The 12,789-nt window shown below is 47.6% G+C and overlaps 1 protein-coding gene across 1 annotated transcript in view; it reads left to right on the forward strand.

The window, feature by feature from the left end:
* PDE1C (phosphodiesterase 1C) overlaps positions 1-12,789 on the forward strand; it is a 779,225-nt gene that overhangs the window by 113,546 nt on the left and 652,890 nt on the right. The window lies entirely within an intron of this gene.

Consider the following 12,789-nt stretch of genomic DNA (forward strand, 5'->3'; position numbering starts at 1 on the left):
ACGCCGCCACGCACCCGCACGCTCAAACGTTAACCGTCCGCATAGCAAAATTCATCAGCCTTGAGATGCTGCCGTATAGGGTTGTGGAAACTGAGTCCTTCAAAAGTATCATGGAGGCGGCGGCCCCGCGCTACTCAGTTCCCAGTCGCCACTACTTTTCCCGATGTGCCGTCCCAGCCCTGCACGACCACGTCTCCCGCAACATTGTGCGCGCCCTCACCAACGCGGTTACTGCCACGGTCCACTTAACTACGGACACGTGGACAAGCACAGGCGGGCAGGGCCACTACATCTCCCTGACGGCACATTGGGTGAATTTAGTGGAGGCTGGGACAGAGTCAGAGCCTGGGACCGCTCACGTCCTACCCACCCCCAGAATTGCGGGCCCCAGCTCGGTGCTGGTATCTGCGGAGGTGTATGCTTCCTCCACTAAAGCACCCTCCTCCTCCTCCTCCTCCTCTGTCTCACAATCAAGATGTGTTAGCAGCAGCATGTCGCCAGCAGTCGGTGTCGCGCGGTGTGGCAGCACAGCGGTGGGCAAGCGTCAGCAGGCCGTGCTGAAACTACTCAGCTTAGGCGATAAGAGGCACACGGCCCACGAACTGCTGCAGGGTCTGACACAGCAGACCGACCGCTGGCTTGCGCCGCTGAGCCTCCAACCGGGCATGGTCGTGTGTGACAACGGCCGTAACCTGGTGGCGGCTCTGCAGCTCGGCAGCCTCACGCACGTGCCATGCCTGGCCCACGTCTTTAATTTGGTGGTTCAGCGCTTTCTGAAAAGCTACCCACGCTTGTCAGACCTGCTCGTAAAGGCGCGCCGGCTCTGTGCACATTTCCGCAAGTCCCACACGGACGCTGCCACCCTGCGCACCCTGCAACATCACTTTAAGCTGCCAGTGCACCGACTGCTGTGCGACGTGCCCACACGGTGGAACTCTACGCTCCACATGTTGGCCAGGCTCTATGAACAACGGAGAGCTATAGTCGAATACCAACTCCAACATGGGCGGCGCAGTGGGAGTCAGCCTCCTCAATTCCTTTCAGAAGAGTGGGCCTGGTTGGCAGACATCTGCCATGTCCTTGGTAATTTTGAGGAGTCTACCCAGGTGGTGAGCGGCGATGCTACAATCATTAGCGTCACCATTCCTCTGCTATGCATCTTGAGAAATTCCCTGCAAACCATAAAGGCAGCTGCTTTGCGCTCGGAAACGGGGGCGGGGGAAGACAGTATGCCGCTGGATAGTCAGGGCACCCTCCTGTCTATTTCTCAGCGCGTACAGGAGGAGGAGGAGGAGCATGAGGAGGATGAGGAGGAGGGGGAAGAGACAGCTTGGGCCGCTGCTGACGGTACACCGGCTGATTGCCTGTCATCCTTTCAGCGTGTATGGCCTGAGGAGGAGGAGGAGGAGGAGGAGGATCCTGAAAGTGATCTTCCTAGTGAGGACAGCCATGTGTTGCGTACTGGTACCCTGGCACACATGGCTGACTTCATGTTAGGATGCCTTTCTCGTGACCCTCGCGTTGCACGCATTCTGGCCACGACGGATTACTGGGTGTACACACTGCTCGATCCACGGTATAAGGAGAACCTGGCCACTCTGATTCCCGAAGAGGAAAGGGGTTCGAGAGTGTTGCTATACCACAGGACCCTTGCGGACAAGCTGATGGTAAAATTCCCAGCCGACAGCGCTAGTGGCAGAAGGCGCAGTACCGAGGGCAAGGTAGCAGGGGATGTGCGTAGATCGAGCAGCATGTACATCCCAGGCAGTGCAACAGTCTTTAAGGGCCTGGCCAGCTTTATGGCTCCCCACCAAGACTGTGTCACCGCTCCCCAGTCACGGCTGAGTCGGCGGGAGCACTGTAAAAGGATGGTGAGGGAGTACGTAGCGGATCGCACGACCATCCTTGGTGACGCCTCTGCCCCCTACAACTACTGGGTGTCGAAGCTGGACACGTGGCCTGAACTAGCCCTGTATGCCCTTGAGGTGCTTGCTTGTCCTGCGGCTAGCGTCTTGTCGGAAAGGGTGTTTAGTGCGGCTGGGGGAATCATCACAGATAAGCGTAGCCGCTTGTCAACCGACAGTGCCGACAGGCTAACACTCATCAAGATGAACAAAGGCTGGATTTCCCCAGACTTTTCTTCTCCACCAGCGGACAGCAGCGATACGTAAGCAATACGTAGGCTGCACCCACGGATGGAAGCTACGTTCTCTCTCACCATCCAAAACGGGGACATTTCTGCTTCATCAATCTGTGTCTAATATTCCTCCTCCTCCTCCTCCTGCTCCTCCTCCTGAAACATCACGTAATCACGCTGAACGGGCAATTTTTCTTAGGGCCACAAGGCTCACTCAAATAATTTTTCAGAACAATTTTTATAAGTTTCAATGCGCTTAAAAGCATTGGAACTTTAACTTGAACCAATTTTTCGTTACACTGGGCTGCCTCCAGGCCTAGTTACCACTTAAGCCACATTAACCAAAGCGATTAATGGGTTTCACCTGCCCTCTTGGCTGGCCATGGCCAATTTTTGGGATGTACATTAGTACTGTTGATACAGCAATTTTTGTGGGCCCTCGCCTACAGTGTAATCAAATTAATTTTTAGCCCACCTGCATTACAGCTGACGTTACCTCAGCTGTGTTGGGCAATGCAATGGGATATTTTTATGTACCGCCGGTGGGTTCCAGGGAGCCACCCATGCTGTAGGTGCACACTGAGTTTTTAATACATCTGTACACTTCTAAAGAACCCGTCTGACTGGGCCATGCAGTGTGGGCCGAAGCCCACCTGTATTACGCACGACATTACTACCTCAGCTGTGTTGGGCAATGCAATGGGATATTTCTATGTACCGCCGGTGGCTTCCTGGCACCCACCTAGGCAGTGGGTCCACAGGGAGTTTAACCTACATGTGTCCACTTGTAAAGAACCCCAGTCTGACTGGGGCATGCAGTGTGGGCCGAAACCCACCTGCATTAACCCTTTCCAGTCCACTGTGTGACCTGTGAAGACATTAGGGTTTAAGGCTGTACAGCTCCGTTGTTGGTAGACGTCCGTCGGGGTTCTCTTACTGTATATTGCCAGCCTCTCTGCTGTCGGAGCCTATCCTACGTGTCAGCTCATGCAGTACTGGCTTTAGCCAGCATATAACGCCGTTGTATAACGGCAGAAAAAGAGTAAGCCCCCTAGGAAAACCATATACAAATTGGATTGGAAAGGGTTAAGCACAACATTACTACCTCAGCTGTGTTGGGCAATGCAATGGGATATTTCTGTGTACCGCCGGTGGGTTCCAGGGAGCCACCCATGCTGTGGGTCGACAGGGACTTCACAATAGGGAGTTGTACCTGCCTGTGTCTATGAATTAAAAAGCCCGGTCTGACTGGGGCATGCAGACACCTTGACAGAATGAATAGTGTGTGGCACATAGGTTCCCCATTGCTATGCCCACGTGTGCAGCTCCTGATGGCGGTGGCACAGGATTCTATTTCTCATTGCTTCTGTACAGCATTGTGGGCTATCGCTCCGCCACTTTTAAAGAGGGTCGCTGCCTAGCCGTGCCAACCTCTGCAGTGTGTGCCTGCGGTCCCTCGTCATGGCAGACGCAATTCTAAATAGACATGAGCGTGGTGTGGCATGAGGGCAGCTGAAGGCTGCCCAGGGACACTTTGGTGTGCGCTGTGGGGGGGGGGGAGGGGGGGCGGTTGGGCAGCATGTAACCCAGGAGAAGTGTCAGTGGAGTGTCATGCAGGCAGTGATTGTGCTTTGTTGGAGGTAGTGTGGTGCTTAGCAAAGGTATGCCATGCTAATGAGGGCTTTTCAGAAGTAAAAGTTGTTGGGAGGGGGGGGGGGGGGCCCACTCTTGCCGGTATTGTGGCTTAATAGTGGGACCTGTGAACTTGAGATGCAGCCCAACATGTAGCCCCTCGCCTGCCCTATCCGTTTCTGTGTGATTCCCATCACTTTGTTGAATTGCCCAGATTTTCACACATGAAAACCTTAGCGAGCATCGGCGAAATACAAAAATGTTCTGGTCGCCCATTGACTTCAATGGGGTTCGTTGTTCGAAACGAACCCTCGAGCATCACGGGAAGTTCGTTCCGAATAACGAACACCCGAACATTTTGGTGTTCGCTCATCTCTAGTTATGTGCATCAGGTGTTGGTAGCAAGACCCGGGGGCTGCTGAAAGGGGTTGTCTCTGATGGAACAACCCTCTGAAAGTGAGTCTTGAGGTGCCTGTTATTAAGTCATTATTTATATTATGTTCAGAACTGTTACAGTACTAGAAGTGTGCACAGGTACGCATGGCACGGGACTCACAGACTCCCACCCACGCCAATGTCCCTTCCTGGAGGTAGCCCCAAAGGTGGACAGGTCAAGGCCGCCAACACTGACCCTATGCTGCCTAGTGGCAGGACGGGAAGGAACAGACTTACAAACGCAGAGGACAACTTTCTAGTACCGACAGGCTAGGCAGATGAAATAACCAAAACGACAGGAAAACCACAGGACCAAGGCAGAGCTGGATCTAGTCAAAGTAACCTCCCCAGGAGTGGGACAGAAGTAAAACACACAGGGAATGGAACAAAGTACCAGGGCCAGACACTCAGCAGGTCTGAGCAGCAGGACTGCTCAGGGATCACTGGAGAATAATCGGCCCTCCCAGGCAGCCAGAGCTGGCTCTTAAAGGGAGGCGGAAGAAGTTGACTGGCAGACAATCATGTCAATCACCAGCACACCTCTCAGACCCTAGCAGGGTAATTAACCAAGAGTAGAAAGCACAGGAGCTGTTAACCCTGGCTTGTCTTGACAGAGCCTACAGAAACAAGGTGTGCTGGCAAATAATTAACTATGTGCTGACTGAAACGTGACACAGAACCCCTTAGACCCAAGTGAATAAGGAACAACAGGGTGCTAGAGCCTCCATGTCCACCCGTATCATATCTTGTAACCAAGCTAGAGGCAGTACAACAGGGTGCTAGAGCCTCCATGTCTGCCTGTATCATATCTTGTAACCAAGCTAGAGGCAGGACAACAGGATGCTAGAGCCTCCATGCTCGCCCGTATCACATCTTGTATCCAAGCTAGAGGTGGTACAACAGGGTACTAGAGCCTCTATGCCCACCCGCATTACATCTTGCATCCAAGCTAGAGGTGGTACAACAGGGTACTAGAGCCTCTATGCCCACCCGCATTACATCTTGCATCCAAGCTAGAGGTGGTACAACAGGGTACTAGAGCCTCCATGCTCGCCCGTATCACATCTTGTATCCAAGCTAGAGGTGGTACAACAGGGTACTAGAGCCTCTATGCCCACCCGCATTACATCTTGCATCCAAGCTAGAGGTGGTACAACAGGGTACTAGAGCCTCCATGCCCACTTGTATCACATCTTGTATCAAAGCTTGAGGCAGTACAACAGGGTACTAGAGCCTCCTTACAAGAGGTCAGTTCTGCACAATTAATTATGCTTTTTCTCTGATATTGTAATCACTTACTTATATCAAGATTATAATCACACAGAGAAAGTGTCATCCATCTGACAACTGCTAGGGGGGAAGGGGTTAAGCCCCATTTACACAGAATGAACTGTCGGGCAAACGATGCCCAACAGCGCATCTCAGTGCTTTCTCTTGTGCTATTACAGAAGAGTGAAGATCGCTTGAATCACTCAGAGCGCGTCTGGCAGGGAGGCAGAGCAGCCGGAGAGCGTTCTTCCCCGTCCTTCTCCTGCTGCTTCTATTCAATTTAAGTAGACAGTGCTTCAGAACTGACCGATTGCTGTTTACACTGAAAGACTAATTGTTCAGTTTTCTGCAGGCTGAAACTGAACGACTGAACAACTGTCATTCAGTCGCTGCATGCATTTCCACAGGATGACTATTGTTCGAAACTCTGTGGGAATTTGAACGATCCTGAATGATAACTGTGGCCATTACTGACAATGAGTGTATATGGCTTGAAAACATCTAAAAACAATGGAGTATACAGCTGGATAGATAAGCTGGCTTTACCTTCCTCTTACTAGTATTATAATTTCCTTACAGCTTGACCTTTACACCTTTACAGGGTCTCGTTGCTGAGTTCAAGAGTCCGGGGTATTTGTTTTGTTCACACCAAAGCTGAAGGGGCAGGTGGGGAGTTCTCTGGGGCCTCTGAGACATTATTTTGGGAATGAAGTGCTGTTAAACTACATATGTTATCATTAAAGGAATAGTAGAAATGGACAACTCAGTAAATCAATCTCCTGAGACCAATGAATTTCAATACAGAATATATACAAGTTAGACCTAGAATGAACCCAATCTATCTGAAATTTCCATATCAGTAAGCCCACAGTACTGCATAAGGGATAATTATCATCCATTTATAATGCTTTCATGTATGTTTCATGTTATTCTGCGTGTAAAGAGAAGGCCAGAGTGGGATGCAGCTAATCAGAGGACCAGGCATTACTTGGTTGAGACAGGGGAGGCAGCAAGAGGTGGGAACAGGTTACATGTAGCTTAGTAGAAGGAACTTGTAAGAAGAGTGAAGGAGATCGCTAGATGGAGACTCAAGGGGATCCTAGCAGGTTGAAGGCCAAAGTACTTGTTTTGCGATCTTTAGGACAAGAGAACAGGAGCATAAGCCTGTATGTAAAGCAGTAAGACTATTCCATGGATGCCAAGAGCTTTGTGTCAAGGATGAGGGAGGCTATGTGTCAACGGGGAACAGCATGGCTGCAGATACCACTTTTTTTCTCGCCTCCAGGAAGCACATAGCACTAGTGACATGGTTCCAGTGTGCCCTACTACGTACTAAGGATCAACTTCATAGTGGTCCTGACGGTTAAGAAATTCCAGCAAGGACTCTCAAATTACTGCTGGAGGCCAACAAACTCTCTATGTAGCAAAACTACAGAGGACTTGATAGATGAGGCCCACTAGGTTATGCTGGAATGATTTGGCTGTGTTATAATGAGCTGTTCAACTAAAGAAAACTGCAAAGGAAGGTGGTCTGTATATTCCTGTGGTGGGATCATGAAGATAAAGCATTATAGATGTGGTTGATGGTGGTGGCAGGGCTACGCCACAGTCCTTTGAAGGGGAGCTGGAGCACATAACAGTAAGGCTTGGGTTTCTGGACATAAATGGACAGCATTGGTGAAAATAGAAGCAGTTCTGTATGTCTTCTTTGACAAGGATGTAGAATGGAGGGCCTGGTGTGGCTTTAGGGCCCTTGTGGCCAAGATGGACATTGAGTTGCCATTGTGAGAATTTTTGGGTGGGTAGTTTTGACTCTTGCCTATCCATGGAATGTTTAATCTCATTTTCTTACTTCAAGTGCTTCAGTGCTTTTGTGGGGTTGGGTGTGAGAAATGAGTTGAGTTTGCAGTCATTTGTTTTTTGAGCATCTAAATTCTAATCTAACTTGAAAGCTATCTGCATGTGGTCAAGACTAAGGGCTTTTTCGCCTGAAACACGTTGACCATTTTCTTTCTGTCAGTCCTATGCATAAATTATTGACACTATGTGCTGTAATGGATGAAATAAAGAATATGAAGTCTGAATCAACACAGTGCATTCTTTCTTCTCTTTCTACTATTTTGGAGCTTAACGGATACTGGGCACGGCTAAGGTGAGCTGGTTGTCTTACTAACTGAACTTGGGAATATTCTTAAGAATATGCTGCACCTCTACATTCAGGACAAATTGTGAAGATGATATAATAACATACAATGGATTTTTTTACAACTGCTTAGTGGAGCCCAGTTTTGAGAGATGTTTCTCTGGGACTCTATGATCAGCTGTTATCACTAACTGGTAGCTATTGGCATGTGTTTATTTGAAACAGCACACATTAAAGTTAGGCAATACCCATTAAAATAGGCAGCATTTAGTAGTGGTTCTACCATCTGGATATTGGTGCAAGCCACTAATGGAGAACCCAGTCGATTAAAATGTTTTGCACTAAGGAAACCCATTTACACGGAACGATGATCGCTCAAAATTAGCTCAAATGGTAGTTTGAGTGACATTTTTGAGTGATCACTTTGCATAACTAATTAGCTACTTAAGAGGTTGTTAGCGTGTAAATGAAGGTGGAGCGGGATACTGCTGATAGCTCAGAGAACAACAGCAGTGCTGACAGCTGCTTTGTTTTCAGAGCTATCAGTGGTATACCAGAGCTCCGAGCGGGATACCAGCTGAAAGAATACTATCAATGGTATTCCGCTGATAAGAGTCATTGCTGACTTTTAGCTTGCTTAAAGTCAGCAATGAACGAATAGTGCACGATGGCTGCGCATTTAGATGCAACGATTATCGCTCAAAAGATGGCTTTTGAGCAAATTTTGAGCGATAATCGTTGTGTCTAAATGGGCCTTAACAGTTACCTTAATAGGGCATTTGTTAAGTAGATAGCATATGGAAAGATACATTTTTTTTTACAACTGCTTAAATGAGCAGATGGTTGCCAAATGTAAATTAAGGTGGCCATACAGATAAGAAGAAGGGCAGACCAGTTGATCATGTAATATGTCTGGTGGTGTCTTATGTCTACCCCAATGGTATATGTACAAGAAAAGGGGAATCAGGCATATTGGATTTCAATATGTCCCATTCTTTCTTCTCAAGTGCGGAAAAAGCAGAAACTCAGGCTGCCTTCACATCTGCGGCAGGGATTCCATTTCCCCGCTCCATTCAGGCACCAAACAGACTCCATTGACTATTATAGGGTCCGTTTAGCTTCTACTCAGCTGCTTAGCATTTTGCTGGAAGAAAAAGCACTGCATGCATGCAGAAACCATCTTGGTTCGCAAGAACACCAGCCTTGCAAACAGTTGATCAGCAGGGATCCCGGGCAGCAGCCCATACTATTGTTGGCCTCTCCTAATGATAAACAATCAATAGTTTAAACTAGACGACCCCTTTAAAACACTCAGAGAGGCTTGAAGAGTTGAATGATTTAATAATTTCTGGAATTTTCTGCACCCAATTTGAGATAAATGCAAATCCTGCTCTCATAGCTTCCAACCTAGTGATCAGGTAATTATGTACTAAAATTGCTAAATCATGGTCATATTTAAAAGTGTCACATTAAGCTTAATTAATCCAATCAAGCATTTTTTTAAATGGATGAATTAAATTTTTCACATCCATTTTATTTTTCCTTGGTTTGTGATAATTAAATAATACCTTATACCTCAGCTATAATCCTCTATTTCTCCCTCTCCAGTTTATATCCTTTTTACTAGAAAATGACTTGGAAAATTATATTTTTAAATGTGTATTCTTACATCACTATTTGATGTGCTTCATATCGTTTCTTTCATTCTCAATGCTGGAAATTCATTAGAAAAAATAGTAATGACCGGTTCAGCAATGTAGATGAACAATTGAACTATAAAATAATACTCGTAATTATGTTTGACTGGGCATTTCCTTGAATTCGTGAAGCTCAATTTACTGTCTTCCAGACATATCTCCCACACAATTACATTCTCTGCATGATGGTGACTGCAATGTCTCAGCATGAGCTAGGAGATTCTGATCAGTCTCTACATATTCCATAATCTATAGCTCGGTATAAGGAAACTCGTTTCCTAATGATATTCATTACGAAGCACATAGTTTTGTTCTGCATCCAGTGACTAAGTGGTTGCTTAGCAGAAAACTTTGCTTTCTCTGCCAATTATTTTCTGTTTGTTATTGAATGACTTTTTGCACAAGGCAGATTTGATGTAGTTTTGAATGCCCTTCAAAGGAAGTCTTCAAGCAGAGGCTGGACAAACATCTGTCTGGGATGATTAAGGCCATTTGCACACAACCAGGTCGGCTTCCGCGTGCGGGATCTGGTAGAGGAATCCAACCCTCTGCCAAGCCGGTAACCCTGGATTCTTCTTTTCTGTACTGCGGATGTGCAGGCGCTAGGCGATGATGCAGATCCTGTGACTTTTCCGCAATGATGATTGCGGAAGAGCTGCGGGTCAGACAGTTTCCATTAACTTGAATCCTCACGGAATCGGCCTTCAAATAGAGCATGCTGCGATTTTCTCCCCCCTGAGAAGAAAATCGCAATTGATTTCCACTCGTGGGCTGATAAAAATGCTTTTCCATAGCATGCCATGGAAGGTATTTGCTGCAGAGTCTGGAGGCGGATGCCCACCTTGGATTCCGCAACCCAAATCCGCCCGTGTGCAGGCAGCCTTTTTAAACTGATCCGTTTTTACCTGAATGTGAACTGATTATAAACTGAAGGAGAACTGATGCCTGTATGCAAATATCTTTTTTGGGGTAGGGTAGCCGATTAATGGTTATGCAGATCATTGCACACTCCAGAGGTTTCTCTCTGGGAGGTCTGCCAGAGCTCTTCCTCCAAGCCAGCACAATGCACACAATACACACTCCTGGCTGGTGGGTGGTGGCTGCCCCCCCCCCCCCCCATCCCCCACACACCCCTCTTCCCTAGGCTTCTCTTCCCTTCCCCTTCCTGTCCCTCTGATGCCATCTATTGTTTTGCAGTGTGCTGATAAAAAGGATCCATTCAACACTGAAGGTAGACAGAGACCTTCAGTTTGCTTTCCTCTGTAATTGACTTTAATGTAGACTTTAAAGATGCTTTGCAATTATTTTCCTTTTTTTAGATGGGAACATTAACACTACAAACTGCATTTTTTTCTGTTCAGAAAGACTGAAAGCGAATGGAACAGAGTCAAACTGAACCCAAAATGGGAGCAAAAAAATGTATTGTTCTCTATGGATCCAGTTTGCTTCAGTTTTTTTTCCATTAAAAAAAACAAAGACTGAGGGACAGACGCAGATGTGAAACCACCCTTAGTGAATTCGGTATTGAGCAGAGGGTTGGACCCAATAATTTCAGAGGTCCCTTCCAACTCTATAAGTCTATGATTTTATTCCCTCTTTTAGTCAACCCCAGAAGTGAATCCTAAAAGAAAGAAAGGTATAAATTAAAGCTTTATACTTCTTTTTTTGGATCTTGGATGCAAGAAATGAAAACTATGCTGTGTGAATAAGGCCTCTTACAAGTTATTTATAAAGCAGCGTGCAGTGATATACACAGAAGAGGGGGCTACATATCAAACATTATAGGGGTTCTGACATGAATAAGGTTTTTATGCTTTAGCAGCCATTGTTCCCTGGTCTGCCTAATGGACACAGGGAACCCACGATTTTTGGCTGCTAAAGCATAAAAACCTATTGCTTACCTTTTCTTCTGTTTTTGTTGTCCTGCAGAGGTCATCTCCCAGCAGGCTCTTCTTTTTCCTCCGACGAGCCGCCCCCCCTCTGTAAATCCGCGCATGCGCAGACAACAGGTGCCCTCTGGCAGGAGTCAGGACGGGCCGCCTCCCCACTGTGCACGCGCAGAACAGGGAGTTCAGCTAGGACGGACAGGCTGCCCACAGCAAGCACTGCTTGTGACGTGGGGCCCGTCCCATGACCTGGGAAGTGGCTGATGGACGGAGCAGACCACTCCAGCTCTGCTTCCAGAAACTGCACAGGAAGATGCAAGATGGAGGGGACATCACTGATGATCGGTCCTGGCCAGGCAAGGTAAGTACATTTTTTTTTTCATGTCAGAACCCCTTTAAACTAGGCCCACAAGCTCTACACAGCCAGGGTTAGCTTAGTGTTCATCCTTCATTTGCTTTCCATGATGTTTGGGGTCAGTGCAGGTAATCTCATAGAATCATAGAATGGTAGTGCTGGAAGGGACCTCCAGGGTCATCTGGTCCAATCCCCTGCTCAGTGCAGGATTTACTAAATCATCGCAGACAGATATTTGTCCAGCCTTTGTTTGAAGCTCCATGGTAACCTGTTCCACTCATTGATCACTCTCACTGTCAGATTTTTCTACTATCTAATCTGTGTCTCCTCCCTTTCAGTTTCATCCCATTGCTTCTAGTCTTTCCTTGTGCAGGTGATAATAGGGATGATCCCTCTGCACTGTGACAGTGGGGAGCCTTGCACATCACCTAATGATTACTTTACATGGAATGACTTTCGGCCAAAGAAATCGCTAGAAATAGTGAATGTAAACGACAGTCGTTCCATGTAAACATGGCCACCAACAGAGTAGTGACTGATAATTAACTCACTAGTTGTTTAATTCAAGTTTATCTAAAATATAGTCGCTGGTTGATCATAGGCAGTCTGGTGTAAAGTAGAGTCATCATTCTCACTCACCCCACCCGGAATGAAACATCAAGTGAACAAAAGCACACCAACAAGAGTAGAACACTAAGGCTGGGTTCACACGGGGCGGATTTGCCATGGAAATTCCGTCCGGAATTTCGCCGCGACACATCCACCTGCGGCCGCTAATCTCAGGGTTAGCCAGCCATGTCGAGGAGATTTTTGAGAAATCTTGTCTGCACGGGACGGCAAAGCTGGCAGAAGTGGGCGCAGCGGCACGGATTCCCCGGCCACAGCATGTTTATTTTTTTTCTTCTTCCGCCGCGGCCGCGCTCTCCTCTATGGGAGCGCCGGCCGCAGCGGAAAAGCGAGCAGCCAGGCCGCTTCAAAACCCGCGGCTAAGTGCCGCGGGTTTTGAAGCAGCGCTTCTCCAGGCGGAAATCTTGCGGTTTTTCGCTGGGGCCAAACCGCAAGTTTTCTGCTGGGAATCCGCCTGTGTGAACCCAGCCTAACAGCTCGCTTGAGCGACTATTTCAACAACAGTAGTCCAGTGTAAAGCCGCCCTAATAGCAACAGGAATGCATCCTCTATGTCTCTATGGACCCAAGATTGGACAATAGTGCTGCCTCTATAGCAAGTATGCCTTT

The sequence above is a fragment of the Eleutherodactylus coqui genome, chromosome 12 (assembly GCF_035609145.1).
Source record: "Eleutherodactylus coqui strain aEleCoq1 chromosome 12, aEleCoq1.hap1, whole genome shotgun sequence".
NCBI lineage: Eukaryota > Metazoa > Chordata > Amphibia > Anura > Eleutherodactylidae > Eleutherodactylus > Eleutherodactylus coqui.